The following is a 19850-nucleotide window of genomic DNA, read 5'->3' as shown; positions in this document are numbered from 1 at the left end:
CTACCACCTTGGACCATGCAGTCTCAGAGCAATGCTAGGCAGGGAGGAGGTACTCAATAAATGAAATATTTTCTTCTGTCACCAGTATCTCATCTGAATCTCAAGGTTCTTTTGAGCACTGAAGTTCCAACTTTGAGAACAGTGTAAATAACATCTACAATGTGTTTACCCTAGGTTGAGAAGCAAGGATTGAGATGGCATAATTTCTTTAAAAAAAAAAAAAAAAAAAGATTTTGGACGGGGGGGTAGTATGAGCAGAGGGAGAAAGAGAAACTTCAAGCAGAGTCCCCTCTGAGCATGGAGCCTGACGTGGGTGGGGCTCAATCCCACGACCCTGAGATCATGACCTGAGCTGAAAACAAGAGTCGGATGCTCAACGGACTAAGCCACGCAGGCACCCCAAGGCAGCATAATTTCTATTTGCCCATTCCACATATTACTTAAAATTGTCTTCTGGAACTGTAGCCAGCAAGCTGCTCTAGTTTTGGAATGCATTTCAGTTAGCCTTACTGCTCACACTACAGCCTCCTGGCATCTCGCATCTCAAGTGGTAAGTAGTAACACCAGTGTCTCCCTTGCATGAACAATATGAACTTACAAAGGAGAGAATCAGCTTCACCAATCAAACACTGCTGCTTTGGAAATGCATGAACTCTAGGTAAACACAGATATCCATGTGCTGCTGAAATCCATAACTCATCTTTTAAAACACATCCCACATTAGAACTTTACAAAGAACTTTTGAATGCCACAGCTGCTAGTCTGAATCTATCTATCCCATGAATATATGACCTGCTTTTAAGAATGCAGAGTGCTAACAGGACTTAAGTCCATCTGTTTTTTTATTCCTCAAAGATGTAGAAATCTGAGAAACAGAAGATTCAACAATTCGGCCAGATCACTACGTCATTCTGTAATCAGAGTCTGTGGTCCTTGCAAGGGTTTGCCTCTCAAATCTCGAGGACCATGGAATTTTTTTCCTAGATCTCATGAAAGGACACAGAGCTATCAGATGTTCCCGGATGCATGGTACCATGGTTAAAATGTTCTTAGATATAATGAATATCTATCGATCTCTGCCCAGCATCCCTTCCCCACACCTCTGGTAACATTTTCCTGATAGCCCTTTGGAAGAATGAACTTCCCATTGGATGTAGCCTTGTGGGACTCTCAGTTAAATTGTTCTGTCCTCTCTGCCAGCAAATACATCTTTGACCCAAACTAAACCAGTTTCTTTCTCCTTGAAATTTGAATCTTGAGCAAAGTGTTACAAGGATTCAAAATGATGGGAGCTCTCTCATCCTGATAACTTGACATCCTGACTTTGAAGAGACTGTCTCTAAGTTCTGCCCTCAGTCCTTAAAAGTTTCCTTGCTTCTTCTCCTTTCTAAGGACCGGTCTTAGTCTGGGGCTTTGTCTTTAATCTCACAGTTCCGTAGCCTTCAATAAATTTCTTTCCTTTTTTTTTTTTCTCTTTTCTTTTTTTTTTCCTCTGAAATTGCCCAGAGTCTGTTGTTTGAGCCCAATCATTCCTAACTGCAATAATAGGTAATGTTCTGTTATCAAATATTATGTCTCCCAGGCCCAGGCCTGTTTGGCCAAAATGAACTTGCTGCTCTTTCTCCAATCATGCAGACAAAGATGCCCATTAATGAGCTCATGAAGTTGAGTAACAGTCTCAGACAATTGCTTTTCAGTCTCCCAAGAGCCCTAATTAGAATCCTTTGTTTGTCTCCAACTCAGGCAACCTTTGCTGTGGAGGTGAGGATCCTTGAAGGACATAGAATCTTCAGATTATTTTGGTCTGAGAAAAACCCTTCAGAGTAATTCTACCTGACAACATTGTCAAACACAGTCATCCCACAAAATCAAGGAAAATTGAGCTAGACTCTGAGCAAATATATTTTCATTTGCAGGGCAGATAGTCCGTATATGGAACTTCTCACTCACGTTTCACTTTTCTGCTAATCTTCATTTTTTCATTATCAAGTTGTATGGCTTCTTGTATTTCTACCTGAATAGTTACTTAGGCAAGTCAGAGAAGCTTTAAGCTGCCTCTAGAATCAGAAACAAACAAAAATGTATGACATAGAAATATTGTTGCAGGCAAAATATTGACAAGGACTGGCTTCTACACATGGAACACAGTGTGACTGTTAATGATGGAAAGATATTTGTGTACTCAGAGAAATACAGGCCTTAATTGTTCCACCCGGCATAGTGGAAAACTGCCAGAAGTTACACACGGTGCAGGGTCCAAGCGAATTTTTTGGCAGTCTCCATTACCAAAGATCATTTTTAAAACAAAGTCTCATAATTCTATAGCTATCTCCTGCCCCCAGTCCCATTTCTTGAGGAATGTTTTCCTCTGCAGCATTATTACCAGCTCCCGTATTTCAAGCACCTATGTTGATCTTGAGATCAAACCACACATCCATCTCATTCCTCATTAGCAAAAAAGTTTGCTTGGGAGAAACGATGGGGTGCCACATTCTCCCAGTATGTTATCTATGCCTTGATAGTGACAAACATACATTTGAAAGTTCCATCAATTCTTTTGGGTCGTTCAGGTGCCATTTGAAATCTCAATGCAACAATTTGCAGAGCTACGGCCCAGCAGCCTGTAAAAGTGAGTGCAGACTTCCAGAATCTTCCCTGGGGAATAACAGCTATGCAGAGCTGACTTAGGCAAGGGGAACAATTGTACCCAATAGGTCTCCCATTACCTTCATGCATCTTAAGCCTTAGTCCCATTTGTGGGGACTAACATGGAATGACATTTTTATATTAGGAAAAAAAACCATTATGGAATAGTCTCTCTAAAGCACTTTGTATAAAGGATACACTGTATGTACTTAGGTGCTCACCTTGAGAAAGGAGAGGTTGCTCCAAAAACTGCAGCGTCTGAGGTTTACTCTACTTGCAAACTAACAAATCAGCCTGCCCCAGTCTCAAGGATGGTGGCAGAAGACGCAGGACTCCTGAGTCAGAGGCAAAGGGTTTTACCACGAGTAGCAGACATCAAGCAGCAAGAACAATATATTTGCTACAGTTGTCCTTGCCCCAGGTATCACAGAAGTGACACAGATGGGCTCAGGAGGCCATTGTGATAGCAGAGGGACCCTAAGTTTAGGGAAGCCACACCTTGTACAACAGGCAATAGGCATGTCTACCCTCCAGGCACACTCTGGAGGGAACACCATCTTCATTCTACTCAACTGTAAGGAAACATGCCCTTCACTCAGAAGGGAGATACTTTCTCTTCCAAGGCTCTTCACTCTACAAATATCTTTGAAAAGAGAGGTCAGAAGACAAGCAGTCAGTGCTTCTGCATGCAAGGCAAGTTTACACAGAAGAGAACAGTCTCCTAACACTACTGACCTATGCCCAATTTTCTATAACATTTTAGAGATTGTTCTAGGTAAAATGTGACTAAAAGTAGGCAATAACTACTTAAGCTTAGTTCTTAAGGAGAGACCTCTTACTTAGTCTTCCCGTTCTGGGCATCCTGGTCTGAGATGTAATCATCAGCAGGATCAACCTAGTTCAGGAATCTCTCCTTCAGGATAAAGGCAGATTTTACTCTGTTGATGTTGTTGTTGTTGTTTTCTTGTTCTGTTTTTGAGAGAGTGTGCTCGCTTGCAGGCAGGAGCAGGGGGAGAGGCAGAGGGAGAGGGAGAGAGAAAATCTCAAGCAGGCTCCACACCCAGCGCAGAGCCCAATGAGGGGCTCAACCTCACAGCCCTGAGATCATGAACTGAGTCAAAACCAAGAGTTGGTAGCTTAACCAACTGAGCCACCCAGGTGCCCCTACTTATTTTTTTAATTCAAAACATTAAATGTATTCTTGTGAGTGACTGAACCTACCCTACTGAATGAATTATATAGATGATTTACTAAACATGTAGGTGTACTTGTCATTTATTGTGGGCTTAGCATGGTACTCATTGTGATAACTACTTTGTATGCCTTGTTTTATTAAATCTTTATGAAAACCTCTCAGTGTTATTATCTCCATTGTTGATATGTTAAAAAGTCTCAATGAATAAATCATCCAATGTAACTAGTAAAAGGCAAGATTAAGATTTGAACAGAGATCTAGACAACCCCAAATTCAGGTGCTTTTCTGCTATGCTACACAGCTTCTCCAAATAGCTACTTCATGCTTAAATGTATGTGGACACATAAAAATAAAAAATCATAAAGGTATTAATACAGTGATGGTCCACTATTAACTATCAATCCCATCTTTCTAAGTCATTGGTAAAACCCTTAACTGGAAACAGTCAGTGTCCTATGTTAGTTCTGCAACTCAGGACTAAGCTTTAATTGAAGATCCTCACCTTAACCCCATTCCTATACCTTAGGGTTGCAACGAGATATAGATTTGCCCAGTCAAAAGTGCTATACTATATTTTATACTCCAGAGAGTAAGAATAAGGTTCCCATAGATCATTGACCAAAATCAACTTAATGATTTTTCTTAGATGGTACAGATATAATAGTCCAATGGTAGAAGTAGATTGCCTGGGTTCTATTTCAAATGTTAACCACCTTTGACCTACAAATTTATATTCCTTTCTGATCTACACTGGCCCCTCAGAATTAACCAACCTTCTGTCTAAGAGGTTATATATCCAATGCAAAAGTTAATATTGTATTGGAAATTGAGGGTGGGGTGGGATCAAACATCACAGGACAATTTTCATGAAAAGAACTTAAAGGAAACTGGTTCCCTACCTTGGTTAACAGGGAGAGTGACCATTAAGTTATATTATTATAACACCAGACCCCTCAAGGTCCACAGGGACAAACACCCCCCCAGGCAAAATAGAAATTGAAGAATGTTGTTTCAAAGAACAAGACCTATGTGTGAATAAGAGAAGAAATATTCTTTCAGCAACATGGTTAGATGGTCTTGTCTTCAAGAAAAATAATTAATAATGCTTACCTTTGAGAAAATAGTTACTATCTAACTTGTAAAGGAACCAGCATGTCACTGTTGGAAAGTTTGAAAAGGAACTTGAATTTGCATCCATGTTTGACTGACGTCCATCCTTCTTCTCTGTCTTGCTCCCACTTTGGGGGCAGGAAAAAGTAATGCCTTCCCAGCTAAAGCCAAGAGTATTCAGAAAGGGGCAAGACTTTGTGCAATGGAAGAGGTGGTGATATATCTAGGGAATTGTTAGAGTTGTCAGAGAGAAAGAAAGACTTGAAAAGGGGACCCATTGAGTTTGAGTACAAACCTCAAGGCAGGAGGGCCTGGTTGGGAATGCAGGGAACTCCTACAGAGGGCCATCTTCTTGCAAAGACCTAGGGCTTAAGGAGTCTTTCATTTGAGATGGAAGAGAAAATGGAGTTAGCTAGAGCCATCTTTGTTTCTCCTATATTAGAATATTTCTCTGAAATTATCCTATCCCTTTGGTAAATGTCTTTGCATGTGCCTGTGAATTTGGACAGGTAAAATTTTTGAAGATTGAAACAACAGGGCTCTGTCCCATTCCCTCTCAGACTTAAGTAGAAGGGGATTGTACCTCTGAGATGGTGCAGTCACAGTCCTCAGTGATGACCCAGTTGGATACTGCAGGGAACGCCCTATGACCCTTCACAAGCTTTGCATAGGCAACTTTTGCAAGAGGCCTTCCCTGACCTCTACATCATATTTCCAACACCCAACAACCAGCTTTGAAATTGCATAGTGTAAAACTTTCTGTCTCTGTTTGCCATTGCCTTCCTTTGTGCCAATAACGGACTTGTGAAGTGGCAGAAACTAGAAATGATAGGGAAATGACTGCCTCTATAAAGAAGATACTTTATAGACCCATTTGCCCTTTGCCAGGAAGAAAATGGCTTTCAGAAAGAGTTCTCGGTTCTCTGAGCTTTTTCATTTAATTACCTCATGTTAACTTGTGTGTGTGTGTGTGTGTGCGTGCATGCACACACATGCACATTTTACAAAATTAGTGTGAAGGAGTAAAGGGAATGATTAAGGAAAAGGTGACAAGGAGCTAATATTTAATGTTTCTTGTTGGATGCCTTATTTATATTAGTAATTTAATAGTCGTTCAACCACACACTAGCACGTCCATTTGAAACAAGACAACTGAGGCTCAGAAATATTAGCTAATGTGCTCAAGTCCATGTGACTATCTAGGGCAGATCTAGGATTTAAACTGAGGCTTGAATCCAAAGCCCCACGGTATTTCCACAGCTGCATAAATGCATTTTGTAAACCATGGGCATAAAACATGCCATGAAGATGGGCCCTCATGAATATATCTTTGGAGAGTTTTTCAGGAAACAGAGAGGAGAGATTTGGAGCTGACTGGGGGAATAAAATGATTCCTGACAGATATACAGCTACCCCGACCTTCCTGCAGATGAGGGTATTCACTGTAGAGTTCAAGCATGGCCTTAACCAAAACATTCCAGATCAGGGCCAGCTTTTCCCTCCAGCAAACCACCCCTTGTTGAAAGAACTCCAGGGGCTTGTCCAGTGACCTGGCATTTCTAACACAGGACGGATAAGTCAGTAAAATCTAAGGCCAGAGACATGTGTGAGAGAGTGGGGCAGCACTCTCCCCAGATCTTTCCACCACACGCTGAAGGTGTCACACAGCCCTACAGTTAACAATATCTAATTACTATCTACCAGGATTCTGTGGGTCATTAACATACGAATAATGGTTCAGATGCCCGAGTCAACAGCTAAGTGGTGAAAACCAGAAATGATGGGAAACAAGAAGACAATGAACGAGGTTTCTAAATAAAAGCATTGCGGGGAGGGTGGGATGGAGTGGGTGGGCGGCCAGCAGTCAAGGGGAGAAGCCAGGGATGCATGGTTATTTTCTCTTTTCTCCCAGTGTGCAACTTAAGATGTCAGTGGAACACTGCCCATTATCCCCAGGACCTCTGCTCTGTTCACTGCGGACTTGCCACAGGCTAAGCCCCAGATCAAGGAGAGCAATGATTGCCAGCCAAGGCTCCATGCTGATCTGGAAAACAATTCAGGACAGTTTGTTTATTTTCTACAATGGTCCCACAAAAAAATTATGGATCCCTAGCATATAACCTTCTCAAAAACATTAGTGATGAGATCATGAAATGTTTCACCTGATCTCAAGGCTCTTAATTATGGTATTTATTGAGTGGTTACTATGTGTCAGGCATTCTGCCAGGTGATCTCTGTGCTACATAAAAATAGCTTATCTTCACCAAAACCAAACAAGCAAAAAACTCAAGAAGGTGTGACTACTGTTGGTTTTTTTAAGATTTTATTTATTTATTTGACAGAGAGAGACACAGTGAGAGAGGAAACACAAGCAGGGGGAGTGGGAGAGGGAGAAGCAGGCTTCCCGCTGAGCAGGGGGCCCAATGTGGGGCTCGATCCCAGGACCCTGGGATGATGACCTGAGCCGAAGGTAGACACGTAACCGACTGAGCCACCCAGGCGCCCCAGGTGTGACTATTGTTATTTTGTACATAAGGAAACTGAGTCTGAGCAAGATTAAACTGTACAAAGAACCAGTTAGCAGCGTGACTAGGTTTCAAACCCAAGTTGGTTTCATTTAAACGCCAGCGCACTTTCCATTAAACCGACAATTTCTTGCTAGTTGAGGGTGGAAGACGGGGTGTAAGGATGCTGGGATTACCTTCAAGTTGTAAACTTTGTATTCAAACTCCTTAAACCAGAGAGATTAATAACTGCATCTGCACTTATGCAATCTCAAGCACCAGTGGTCAGATCAGGAAGTATTTTCCAAGAAGAGCAAGGTATCTGCTTAATAACTCTGGGTGTGAAGCCAGCCAGGTCTGGGGGCTGAATCTCTTGGTATGGATTTGCTGCACCCAGAAGGTAAAGAGCTATGGGCCAAGTATTCACACACAGAGCAAAATATATCTTTCCCTTCAAAAGTCTCTGTCCCAACACTGATCAGAAAATGGGACACCAGCTCTTTCCTCAAGGAGGGTGGCAAGGACTCACTCCAGGGATCTTTAAGCTTCCTCCTCCCAGCTGTGTGGGGCTTCCCTTGTTGGACTGGGGTGGTCTTCCAGTTCCACCTGTCTCCTCTCAGGAGTCCATGGAGTGCGTGGTCATGGACTTGGTTATGGGCTCAAGGGATCCAGCCACTCCTCTTCTTATCCTGGATGCAACCACATTCCAAGCATATCCCCGAAAAAGTGTCCTAAGGAACATTTGTCTTTTCTCCTTTGTGTTGCTGATGTCACATGAGGAGTCAAAAGTCCCTTCAGAAAGGATCTTGGCCTCATCTTCCTTTGTTCCAGTCACACCAGACTTATTTCCCAGTCCCAAATGTACCTCAGTTTGAAACTCCTTGGCCTTTGTACACTGTTTCTTTCCACTGAGTGCCCAGAGTCTCTGTCTCTGTTGAGTGAAAGGCAAACACGTGCATTTTCTTTTTAAGCATCAAATCCTCAGTCTTATTACTGTGAACATGCTCGATTGGAAAGCTTGGGTTGGAACCTGTGACTCAAGGCTAGCTAGTCCTCAGGATCCACCCAAGGGGAGAGTCAGATAAAATCCCAGAAGACTGCAATCAAACTGGGTGAAAAATGCAAAAAAATGACTATCTATCATTATACTCTGTGATGGAGAAGAGTATGATGATTTAATTTTGGAATTGAATTTTCTCTGATAACCAGGGACTGGGAATCATTTTCAAGCTGGCTTCATGAAGGTCTAATGAACCTAAAAATGTAGCCGTTTGAAGGCTACTCATTCATTCATACTTAAGTTTTTACTAGGAAACTTATTACATTGACCAATTGCTTTATAGCCTTAAAATTTTTAGCAATAATAGCTGGAAAAATGTATAGGTGTTATTATGGGTAAAGATTGTACAGAATGCCACACTCCAAATTTTAAAGTAACAACAGCTAGCATTTATTTAACACTTGCTACATGCCAGACACTGTTTTATACCCTTCAAAGAGAGGAACTCATGTATTCCTCCCAACACCCTGGGAGTTTAGTCCCATGGTTATCCCCACATTCTAGCTGTGGTTACTGGGGCACAGGGTGGGCGAATGCACCATTGCCCAAGGACATGCACGGCTGGGATCCTAAGCCTGCCATCCAGGCCTGAGAGCTCTTATTCTGAACAATATCACTCAAGTCTTCATCTTTTTTTTTTTTAATTCTTATGTTAATCCCCATACATTACATCATTAGTTTTAGATGTAGTGTTCCATGATTCATTGTTTGTGCATAACACCCAGTGCTCCATGCAGAATGTGCCCTCCTCAATACCCACCACCAGGCTAACCCATCCTCCCACCACCCTCCCCTCTAGAACCCTCAGTTTGTTTTTTAGAGTCCATCATCTCTCATGGTTTGTCTCCCCCTTCGATTTCCCCCCCTTCATTCTTCCCCTCCTGCTATCTTCTTCTTCTTCTGTTTTTTTTTTTTTTCCTTAACATATATTGCATTATTTGTTTCAGAGGTACAGATCTGTGATTCAACAGTCTTGCAAAATTCACAGAGCTTACCAGAGCACATACCCTCCCCAGTGTCTATCACCTGGTCACCCCATCCCTCCCAGCCCAACCCCCACTCCAGCAACCCTCAGTTTGTTTCCTGCAATTAAGAATTCCTCATATCGGGGCGCCTGGGTGGCTCAGTCGTTAAGCGTCTGCCTTTGGCTCAGGTCATGATCCCAGGGTCCTGGGATCGAGTCCCACATCGGGCTCCCTGCTCGGCAGGAAGCCTGCTTCTCCTGCTCCCCCTGCTTGTGTTCCCTCTCTCACTGTGTCTCTCTCTACCAAATAAATAAATAAAATTAAAAAAAAAAGAATTCCTCATATCAGTGAGGTCATATGATACATGTCTTTCTCTGTTTGACTTATTTCGCTCAACATAATACCCTCCAGTTCCAACCACGTCGTTGCAAATGGCAAGATCTCATTCCTTTTGATGGCTGCATAATATTCCATTGTATATATATACCACTTCTTCTTTATCCATTCATCTGTCGATGGACATCTTGGCTGTTTCCACAGTTTGGCTATTGTGGACATTGCTGCTATAAACATCGGGGTGCACATACCCCTTCAGATCCCTACATTTGTATCTTTAGGGTAAATACCCAGTAGTGCATTTGTTGGATCGTACGGTAGCTCTATTTGCAACTTTTTGAGGAACCTCCACACTGTTTTCCAGAGTGGCTGCACCAGTTTGCATTCCCACCAACAGTGTAGGAGGGTTCCTGTTTCTCTACATCCCCGCCAAAATCTGTCATTTCCTGACTTGTTAAATTTAGCCATTCTGACTGGTGTGAGGTGGTATCTCATTGAGGTTTTGATTTGGATTTCCCTGATGCCGAGCGATATTGAGCACTTTTTCATGTGTCTGTTGGCCATTTGGCTGTCTTCTTTGGAAAAATGTCTGTTCATGTCTTCTGCCCATTTCTTGATTGGATTCTTTGTTCTTTGGGTGTTGAGTTTAAGAAGTTCTTTATAGATTTTGGATACTAGCCCTTTATCTGATATGTCATTTGCCAATATCTTCTCCCATTCTGTCGGTTGTCTTTTGGTTTTGTTGACTGTTTCTTTTGCTGTGCAAAAGCTTTTTATCTTGATGAAGTCCCAGTAGTTCATTTTTGCCCTTGCTTCCCTTGCCTTTGGCGATGTTTCTAGGAAGAAGTTGCTTCAGCTGAGGTCGAAGAGGTTGCTGCCTGTGTTCTCCTTTAGGATTTTGATGGACTCCTGTCTCACATTGAGGTCTTTCAACCATTTGGAGTCTATTTTTGTGTGTGGTGTAAGGAAATGGTCCAGTTTCATTCTTCTGCATGTGCCCGTCCAATTTTCCCAACACCATTTGTTGGAGAGACTGTCTTTTCTCCATTGGACATTCTTTCCTGCTTTGTCAAAGATGAGTTGACCATAGAGTTGAGGGTCCATTTCTGGGCTCTCTATTCTGTTCCATGGATCTATATGTCTGTTTTTGTGCCAGTACCATACTGTCTTGATGATGACAGCTTTGTAATAGAGCTGGAAGTCCGGAATTGTGATGCTGCCACCTTTGCTTTTCTTTTTTAACATTCCTCTGGCTATGCGGGGTCTTTTCTGGTTCCATACAAATTTTAGGATTATTTGTTCCATTTCTTTGAAAAAAGTGGATGGTATTTTGATAGGGATTGCATTGAATGTGTAGATTGCTCTAGGTAGCATTGACATCTTCACAATATTTGTTCTTCCAATCCATGAGCATGGAACGTTTTTCCATTTCTTCATGTCTTCCTCAATTTCTTTCATGAGTATTTTGTAGTTTTCTGAGTACAGATCCTTTGCCTCTTTGGTTAGATTTATTCCTGGGTATCTTATGGTTTTGGGTGCAATTGTAAATGGGATCGACTCCTTAATTTCTCTTTCTTCTGTCTTGTTTTATGAGGCCAGCATTACCTTGATCCCAAAACCAGACAAAGACCCCATGAAAAAGGAGAATTACAGACCAATATCCTTGATGAACATGGATGCAAAAATTCTCACCAAAATACTAGCCAATAGGATCCAACAGTACATTAAAAGGATTATTCACCACGACCAAGAGGGATTTATCCCTGGGCTGCAAGGTTGGTTCAACATCCGCAAATCAATCAACATGATACAATACATTAACAAAAGAAAAAACAAGAATCATATGATCCTCTCAATAGATGCAGAAAAAGCATTTGACAAAGTACAGCATCCTTTCTTGATCAAAACTCTTCAGAGTATAGGCATAGAGGGTACATACCTCAATATCATAAAAGCCATCAATGAAAAACCCACAGCGAATATCATTCTCAATGGGGAAAAACTGAGAGCTTTCCCCCTAAGGTCAGGAATGCAGCAGGGATGTCCACTATCACCACTGCTATTCAACATAGTATTGGAAGTCCTAGCCACAGCAGTCAGACAACAAAAAGAAATCAAAGGCATCCAAATTGGCAAAGAAGAAGTCAAACTCTCACTCTTTGCAGATGATATGATACTTCATGTAGAAAACCCCAAAGACTCCACCCCAAAACTGCTAGAACTCATACAGGAATTCAGCAAAGTGGCAGGATATAAAATCAGTGCACAGAAGTCAGTGGCATTCCTATACACTAACAACAAGACAGAAGAAAGATAAATCTTCATCTTTCACATCTGCCAGCACTGAACGATGATTCATTTCACTTCTGTTCACATGACATGAAATGCGACGGAGCCCAAGTATTAGTAACCAGAAGGACATATTCAGTAAGACTCACTTGTTCGTTGGTTCTGTAACTCGGTTAGCATCTACCCACTCTCTACTAAGTGTGGGCAGCTCTGTGCCAACTACACAAGAGACAAACATGAGCAAAACACAACTCTGGCTCCAAGTGGTGAAGCTGTAAGAAGTCGCAAGTTTAAAAACATTTGCTTCGTTCCTCTTGCTCGCTACTTAGACCTTCCAGCCGCCCACCTTCTCGAACCCCCTTCTGATGTTCACTTCATTCCCATAACTTAATGTTGTTAGCGATGTGGGAAAAACAGAATAGAAAAAAGGACCCAAGTACTATTATACTATCCACTTTAATGAGACATGTCCTCCAAGCACACACTCATTCACATGCCAGGCTCCTTCATGCTGAATTTGCACTGACTATTGCATCCAGGGGAACTTGTAAGGGAGGAATCAGGAGGCACCACTTTTCAGAGGAGGAAACTCTATGAAGCCCAGGTAAGGTAGGTGGCTCACCCCAGGCCACAGTAATTTGCAGGACAGGAGTCCTTACCTGACTGGAAATTCCAGACTCTTTCCACTAGGAGAGAGCATGTATCTTCTTTACACAATCTGTATGTAACTAGTCTTTTCTCCTGAATATGGTTTGGAATTTCTGTCTCCTTCCCTCCCTTGGTAAGACTGATCCTGTGATCTAGTATGTCTCATACTGGACTCAACTGACCTGGATGGAAACTGGAAAGTTTCTTCAGCTGGCCTCCGTGTTGAGGCTGGAGCCAGCCCGAAGCAACCCACATCCCTGCTTCTCTCATCTGAGGCCCACCCTGGCCCCCTGGTTCCAGAGCCAAACACCTCCCAAGCAGCAGGCGGCCTCCGCCAAAACCTGAGTCTGTGTTAGGAGCACGTGTCTAGGTGTATGACAAGGGGGAGCAATCCTTCTGCCCCAGGCACAGGGTTTGGTCCCACATCCTCTCAAGCCTTGAGTTCAGGACCATGTACAGAGCACGGGCTGTGCATCCTGCCTTCCATCTTCACAGAATATACCTGTGGCTACCAGCTCCCTCCTGGAGGAGGCCAGGGCCCAGGAAAGTGATGTGAAGCCAACCCACCCCACACACGTTCCCTCCCAGGTACAGTAATACACTCTGGTTTTCCTTTTCTGGCTGCTCACTACAAATTTCCACGTCATTTCCTATTTCAACAGCTTTTATCCAACCCTGGAATGCAGTCAGAAAATGCTATCCTTGTTCAAACTTCCCACTTAAATATGAAAGGATTGGGCCGTAACCTTCTTTGGCCCGAAATTCTGTCTTTCAGTTACATTCTTAGCAGCATTTAGCCTAATAACAAAGATGAAATCATCAGTCTAGCTCTGGATCTCCAAAATGAATGACTGCCTCTATGAAGGCAAAAGGGAGAGGCCACTCATTGCAAAGTGAAGAATGACCCTTTAATGCTGTATCTTGAACTTGGATCCTAAAGACTGAGTTCTGCTTTTCACCATGCCCCAGGTCTCGCTCTGCAGGACTCCGAGTTTCAGAGATGTACTGAAGTATCAATTGTCTTTGTGAGTTTGTGCTTTTACACACACACACACACACACAAACACACAAACACACACCCTAATTTCTCTCCCTGAGTCAAAGAATACATGTAATAATGAGTCCTGACATTTTTTTTAAAGATTTATCCACTTATTCTAGAGAGAGAGAGGGAAGGAGGGCACGAGTGGTGGGGAATGAAAGAGGGAGAGAGAGAATCCCAAGCAGACGCCCCGCTGAGCATGGAGCCCTACATGGGGCTCGATCCCACCCCCCCAAGATCATAACCAGAGGCGAAATCATGAGCCGGGCACTCAACCCACTGAGCCACCCCAGCACCCCGATAGTGGGTGTTTTTGACCACCTCAGTATACTACCAGTCAGGCTACAAAGAGAATTACTTGCTCCAAGTGGAAAGTAGAGTGGAAAATTACAAGGGAGTTGACATTGTTGAGTACCTACTCTGCACCTGGCACTCTATCCAACATTTTATATGCTTCAAATAATTTAAGCTTGCAGGATGAGCTGTTACTGTATCCAAGTGGCAGATGCCCATAAGGTTTTGTAGTATGCTAGGATGGGAAAGATTGAGGTTCAAACCAGGTCTGTCTGATTCCCAAGTCAGTGTCTCATGATGAAAAATGCTGTGACTAATTTCAAAGCTGACTTTAAGCTGAGGCAGTTTATTAAGTGAATGGCTCTATATGTTCCTGTATTTCTTCCAAAGTGACCTCTGCGACCCAGTCATAGGATATAGGCTTTGCCCTGTATTTCTATGACAAATGACTAAATTATGAGTTTGAGAGTATGCATCATCTCATCAACATCTAGTTTATTGTCTGGAACTAAAATGAGCTCAAATAACTATTAGATGAATGAATGAATGAATGAATGTGTTTCTCGAGGTATTAACATTTTTAATTCCAATACCTTTATGCAAGTTTTCATTAAGTGAGTCTCTTGATTACCTATATCAAGTTCATGTCACATACTTGTTAAAATCAATTCATCAGCACATCCCAGACCTTTTTTGAATTGGAATCTCTGAATTGAATCTGCTGGAGGTCTGTATTTAAAGAATATGGCAATTCCAAACTATCTAAAGTCCGTGACCTCTGCTATGTTGCAAATCAGCTGAACAAACGCATTTCCTTTGGGCAACGGGAGCCTGGAGTAAGCCTGGGGCCTCCACACCTTGGGTGGGTCTTCCAGAAGGGTAGAGGAGAGAAGAGAAACTTCTACAGCAACATCTAACCTGTGCCAAACTGATCAGTAGGTTGGAAATCAGTGAATTGCCTTGACCTCTTTTTAAATCTTTTTCAACCCTAATTGATATTTGGTTTTAAAATTGTGATTTTTTTTTTAAAAAAAGAATACATACAATCTAAAAAGTCAAATGATGCTAATAAAAAAAAAATCCCCTCTACTTCCTTTCTTCCATTTCCTACTCCTCAGAGGTAACCATTTTAAACTCTTAAAAATTATTTCTTTAAAAATTATCTCAATTTTCCTAGAACCACATGCATTTACTCACATATCTTGCTTCATCACATTTAGACTTTATTACTTGCATTTTAATAAATGAGAATTTTAGCTTTCTTACTCTCCCCTTCCCCTCCCCCACATAGCTAAGCACAGTCTTTTCATTATTAGATATTGTGATTATTGTTCAGTGCTCAATCAAGTAGTAGACTATGATTACACATTTTTTTCTTGTACAAGCTGTTTGTTTTTCCTGGGGTTAACAAGTACCTCATTTTTAAAAAATTCTATTTATCCCCCATTAAGTCTCCCCTTACCCACCACAATCTTTAGAATATGTCCCTTAATTATGCACATGATCAAGTCCAGTAAATAATTTATCATTTTTACCATACTTTTTTTTAATGTAGAAAATCCTACTTGGATTCTCCATCTATCTCCTCCAATGTCTCTAGGCTTTGACTTCTATTATTTTGGAACTTTCCTTTGCCAATTTCCTTTCCTTCTAATCTGTACTGCATCCTAGTTTTGGTACCTTTTTCTTTCTTTATTTACTCTTCTTTTTTTTTTATTATGTTATGTTAATCACCATACATTACATCATTAGTGTTTGATGTAGTGTTCCAGGATTCATTGTACTCTTCTTTTAGTGGAAAACACCCTCTAATAACCAACTGAGAAAGAGTGTATCAGAGTGAAAATGTTTGACGCTTTGCCTGTCTGAAAACACTACTAATCTTCCATTACCTTTGATTTGGAGTTTTTATGGACAGAAAATTATAGACTGTAGATCATTTACTTTAAAATTTTGAAGGCACCATTTTCCTCTATCTCCCAAAAGAGCTGTTGGGAAGTCTACCAGCATTGTGGTATCCTGATATCTGATCCATTTTATGTTTGAATCTATTTTTATTTTCTATTTGGAAATTTTTAGGTGGTTTTTGTTTCGAATGCGTATTGACATGGGTACTCCATGGGCCCTTGCAATCCGAAGATATTTGCCCTTTGGTTTGGTTTTCCTTCCTTGATCATTTTCCTCTTTCATATTTTTTTGCTCTCTTTTTTTTTCATGTTTTCTATTATTCTATAACTTCATTACTCTTTTTTCTTGTTGCCCATCTATTTGTTTTGTTTTATTTTCTGGATAGCATCATACAAATATTTTAGTGGGTTTTTTAAATTGAAGCTATTATATGTTTATTTTATTTTAATTCCAATATAGTTAACATACTATTTTAATTCCCAAGAGCTTTTAAAACACCCTGTTCCAGATTGCAGACATTGTCTATCTAGTTTTGTCTAAAATAGACTATGTGTTTCTTTCCCTCATTTTTTTGTTGTGGTAGGAGATTTTTAAGAGAAGGAGCAGTTAGAAATATCTTTAAAATTGTGAAATAATCTCTTAATTCTATAAGTACAAGAGGAGTTAAGAAGTTACATTTTCACATGACCAATATTTTATATCTACATTTATATAGAACAACCTTTACAAAATGCCCTGTGAGGAAAAGAACCCATTTTGTTATTACCGTGGAAAGCTGAATTGATTCTAATTGGGCAAATCTGGCAGTAGACTCCAGGTGTCCTGAGTCCCAGTTTAAGAGACTTCACCTTAATTAGAAAATTGGTTCTCAAAGATTATTTATTATTACAGTCAGCTGAACAGCTTAATGAAATCATGGGCCCCGTATCAGATCCATCAAATCAGGAATCCCTTAGTGTGAGACCAAGAAATTATATACGTATTTGTCTAAATTTTTTAAAGAAGTTTCCCAGATGACTGCAAGACCAAGTTGGGAAACTATTACATGTTTATATTTTTGTGCCCTTAACCCTCCTCAGGTGATGGTGACTAAACCTTTTTATCTGTTTCTCATAATAATACTCCCTCAAGACTGGCTCATTTGCAATTTGGAACAGAAGGGAAAGATTGCAGCTATGTCAAAAGTCCGTTGCATCATTTTGTTACTGGATGTACCCATGAAACTGCACCAGTCTCCTTTGCCTTATATTGTGTTTGTCACCGGCCAAGAATAAAGGTCTTGATCTACCACGACCACATTTCGTTTTCTACAACGAAACTACATTTCATTGTAGAGCCTCATCTGATGTCACTATTTTCCATTTTTTTCCATAAGGGTCCTCCCAGCACAAGTGGAGAATATCATATGTATTCCATACACCAGCACAGTGGCTTTCTCGCCTCTGCCATCTTGCCTTGCTATCGCATCTCCTTGTCTCACCACATGTTGCAAGAGTAAATGGTATTAGTGTCCTACTCCTTGAGCTGTATCTTTCAAGAAAACATTCAGAATAATATGTGGGGTAGATCAGTATAAGGAGGTCCAACGTAACAGACAATTTTTCCTCAAGTACCCCCATTTTCTGCTTGTTATATACCCTCACCTCACACACAAAGCCCCCCAGCTGTTTTTACAGAGTTGCTGCGTTACACTCACCGAGAATGTCCCCGCCTCCTTGAACCATATCACAGTTGCTTGGAGTCACAGCCCTGAAACAAAACACACTCCCAATTCGTATTTGTTGAAGGAGACCAGTACTAACACAACTGCAGAACACCCCTTCCATTCCCTCAGGCCTGCCGCTGCCAAAGGAAATTAAGACCTTGCAGTTACTAGCCTAATCTTGAACTGCCATTATAAATAAAATGTGACAGCAGATTTAATTGTTGAGAATCAGATCCTTAGTTACTTAGAACAGTACTCGACTGGGGAATTTGCTGGAAAAAAAAGGAGTGCTTTTATGGAACAGATCTCGCCTGCCTTTCTTCTCTTTGCTGAGTCCAGTGGACATGTGACCTCATGTCAGCCCCTCACCAGGCAAAATCCCAAGGATGTGGAGTCAAAGTTGTCATCTCATGATACACAACAGAATTACGCTTTTCTCTGCCACACATGAAAGGGGGCAAAGGTAGAAAATAGGCTGGGCTTAGAAATAAAAAGGGACACTGTCACATTGCAGGGAGTTTGAATTAGAATGGGGTCATCATGAAATCACACTTTCAATGACTAATTTAGAGTCAGCCAAAAGACCAGGTGGTATTTGTACCATGGCCTCTCAAAAAGCATTCTAAAAAAATTGCCTAAAGAAATTGTCTATATGGGTGCATAATTGTTTATTCTCAGAAATGCAGGCCAATCCTCTAAACATACTCACATATCACCGTGCATAGTAACACGCAGGCTTGGGGGTAGCCAAAAACAAAACACACAGTTCTCTTTGTAGGTCCAATTCCAAAGCTAAGAACCTTCAGGAACATGTCAAAATGTTCTTCCCCTGACAACAGAGGGCATAGGAGGACACGGACATATTGCCTGGAGATCACATACAGAAACCCTCTAGGAGCCTAGAGGAATAACAGACGCTTGCCTGTAAGTGCCTTAAAGATCAAGGTCCCCATGAACGAAGGATGAATTATTCTGGAAGACATCAGAGTGCTAAGAGATGAGTCAACCTTCAGGCCACAAGTGTGAGTAAAGGGAAGAAGAATTATCAGGAAGTGAACACCAGACCCGGCTTGTTCTTGTGGTTTCCCCATCTCCGGTACATGCATAATTACCAAAACCTAGTTTGGGCGTGTGTAACTGTTAAAACCTAGTTCAGCATAGGACAGGTGTGAATTCCCACTGTGCTGAATTCCCAGCGGCCGAGAACCAGAAGTCACGTGGGAATTTGAGCGAGAGCTGTCCCTGAGAACCTCAAGAAGGGCAGATTGGGTCCAACCACTATTAAGTATCTGCATATACCCCAAAATAAATAATGGCTTATATTTGCATAGCATTTTATAATAGTGTCCCACTTGATCCTCATTCCCATGCAGTCTGGGCACAGGTTGTTGGTTCCATTTTATCAGTGGGCAAGTTGAGACCCAGGAAAGCTAAAGGAGTTATCCAAGATCACCCAGCTGACAGTGGAGGGTCCCACTTTAGTTTTCTGATCTCACCATCAAAATGTTTCTTTTCCAATCCATAAGGACAATTTTGATTTGAAACAGTTCTGAATTTGTCCATGCCTTTTCTCACTCACCTCTCCACCCCACATCCGTTCTCACGATGCTTCACATAACTAGTTAATGATCTCAACATTTAAGGCTGGAGGAAGCCATCCACTCACCTGAATCCCAGAAGCACTAACACTGCATTAGAATCGTCTGCAGAAACGGCCAGCCCTGTGGACTGGCTGAGACCTCCCCTCTCTCTGTGTGGGTGTGAAACTCCAGGCGAGGGGACCTCTACATTTCTGCCATCACCAGCGCCAAGCCCCACCCTCTGACTCCATTATACAAAAAGCAAACACAGCGCTGACCTCCTTTAATGTGAAATCCCCACTCCAACCAGCTCTGACAGCAAGTGGCCTTTGGGTGCCCTGCCTGAAATAAATGGGACTGGATCAACACACTGGCCTTTCCTGGCACCCCAGAAACCAGAGACATTCCTCCCCCAGGAATTCGTGTGCAGCACTGAGAGCATGAATCTTGGATGCCTTTTCAGAAGGAACCACGAGCCATTTATTCTTAGTCTAAAATTGGCAGCCTTTACATTTCGGGGAATTTTTAATAGGACTAGCAGAGAAACCAACATTAGGGATTATTTTCT

The 19850-nt window shown here is 41.6% G+C and overlaps 1 long non-coding RNA gene across 3 annotated transcripts in view; it reads right to left on the bottom strand.

The window, feature by feature from the left end:
• Positions 1-19548, bottom strand: part of LOC117999061 — a 133733-nt gene extending 114185 nt beyond the window's left edge. For all 3 annotated transcript variants that reach the window (XR_004676195.1, XR_004676194.1, XR_004676193.1), the window contains exons 1-2: positions 19369-19548; positions 17694-17746 (exon numbers count right to left, since the gene is read on the bottom strand). This is a non-coding gene — a long non-coding RNA (uncharacterized LOC117999061). The remainder of the gene's footprint in view (positions 1-17693; positions 17747-19368) is intronic.
• Positions 19549-19850: the final 302 nt, after the last annotated feature.

The sequence above is a fragment of the Mirounga leonina genome, unplaced genomic scaffold, assembly GCF_011800145.1.
Source record: "Mirounga leonina isolate KUSES-001 unplaced genomic scaffold, KU_Mleo_1.0 Mir_447, whole genome shotgun sequence".
Taxonomy (NCBI): domain Eukaryota; kingdom Metazoa; phylum Chordata; class Mammalia; order Carnivora; family Phocidae; genus Mirounga; species Mirounga leonina.
Note: the sequence above shows the minus strand (reverse complement) of the source record. Positions and strands in the feature narration are given on the sequence as shown.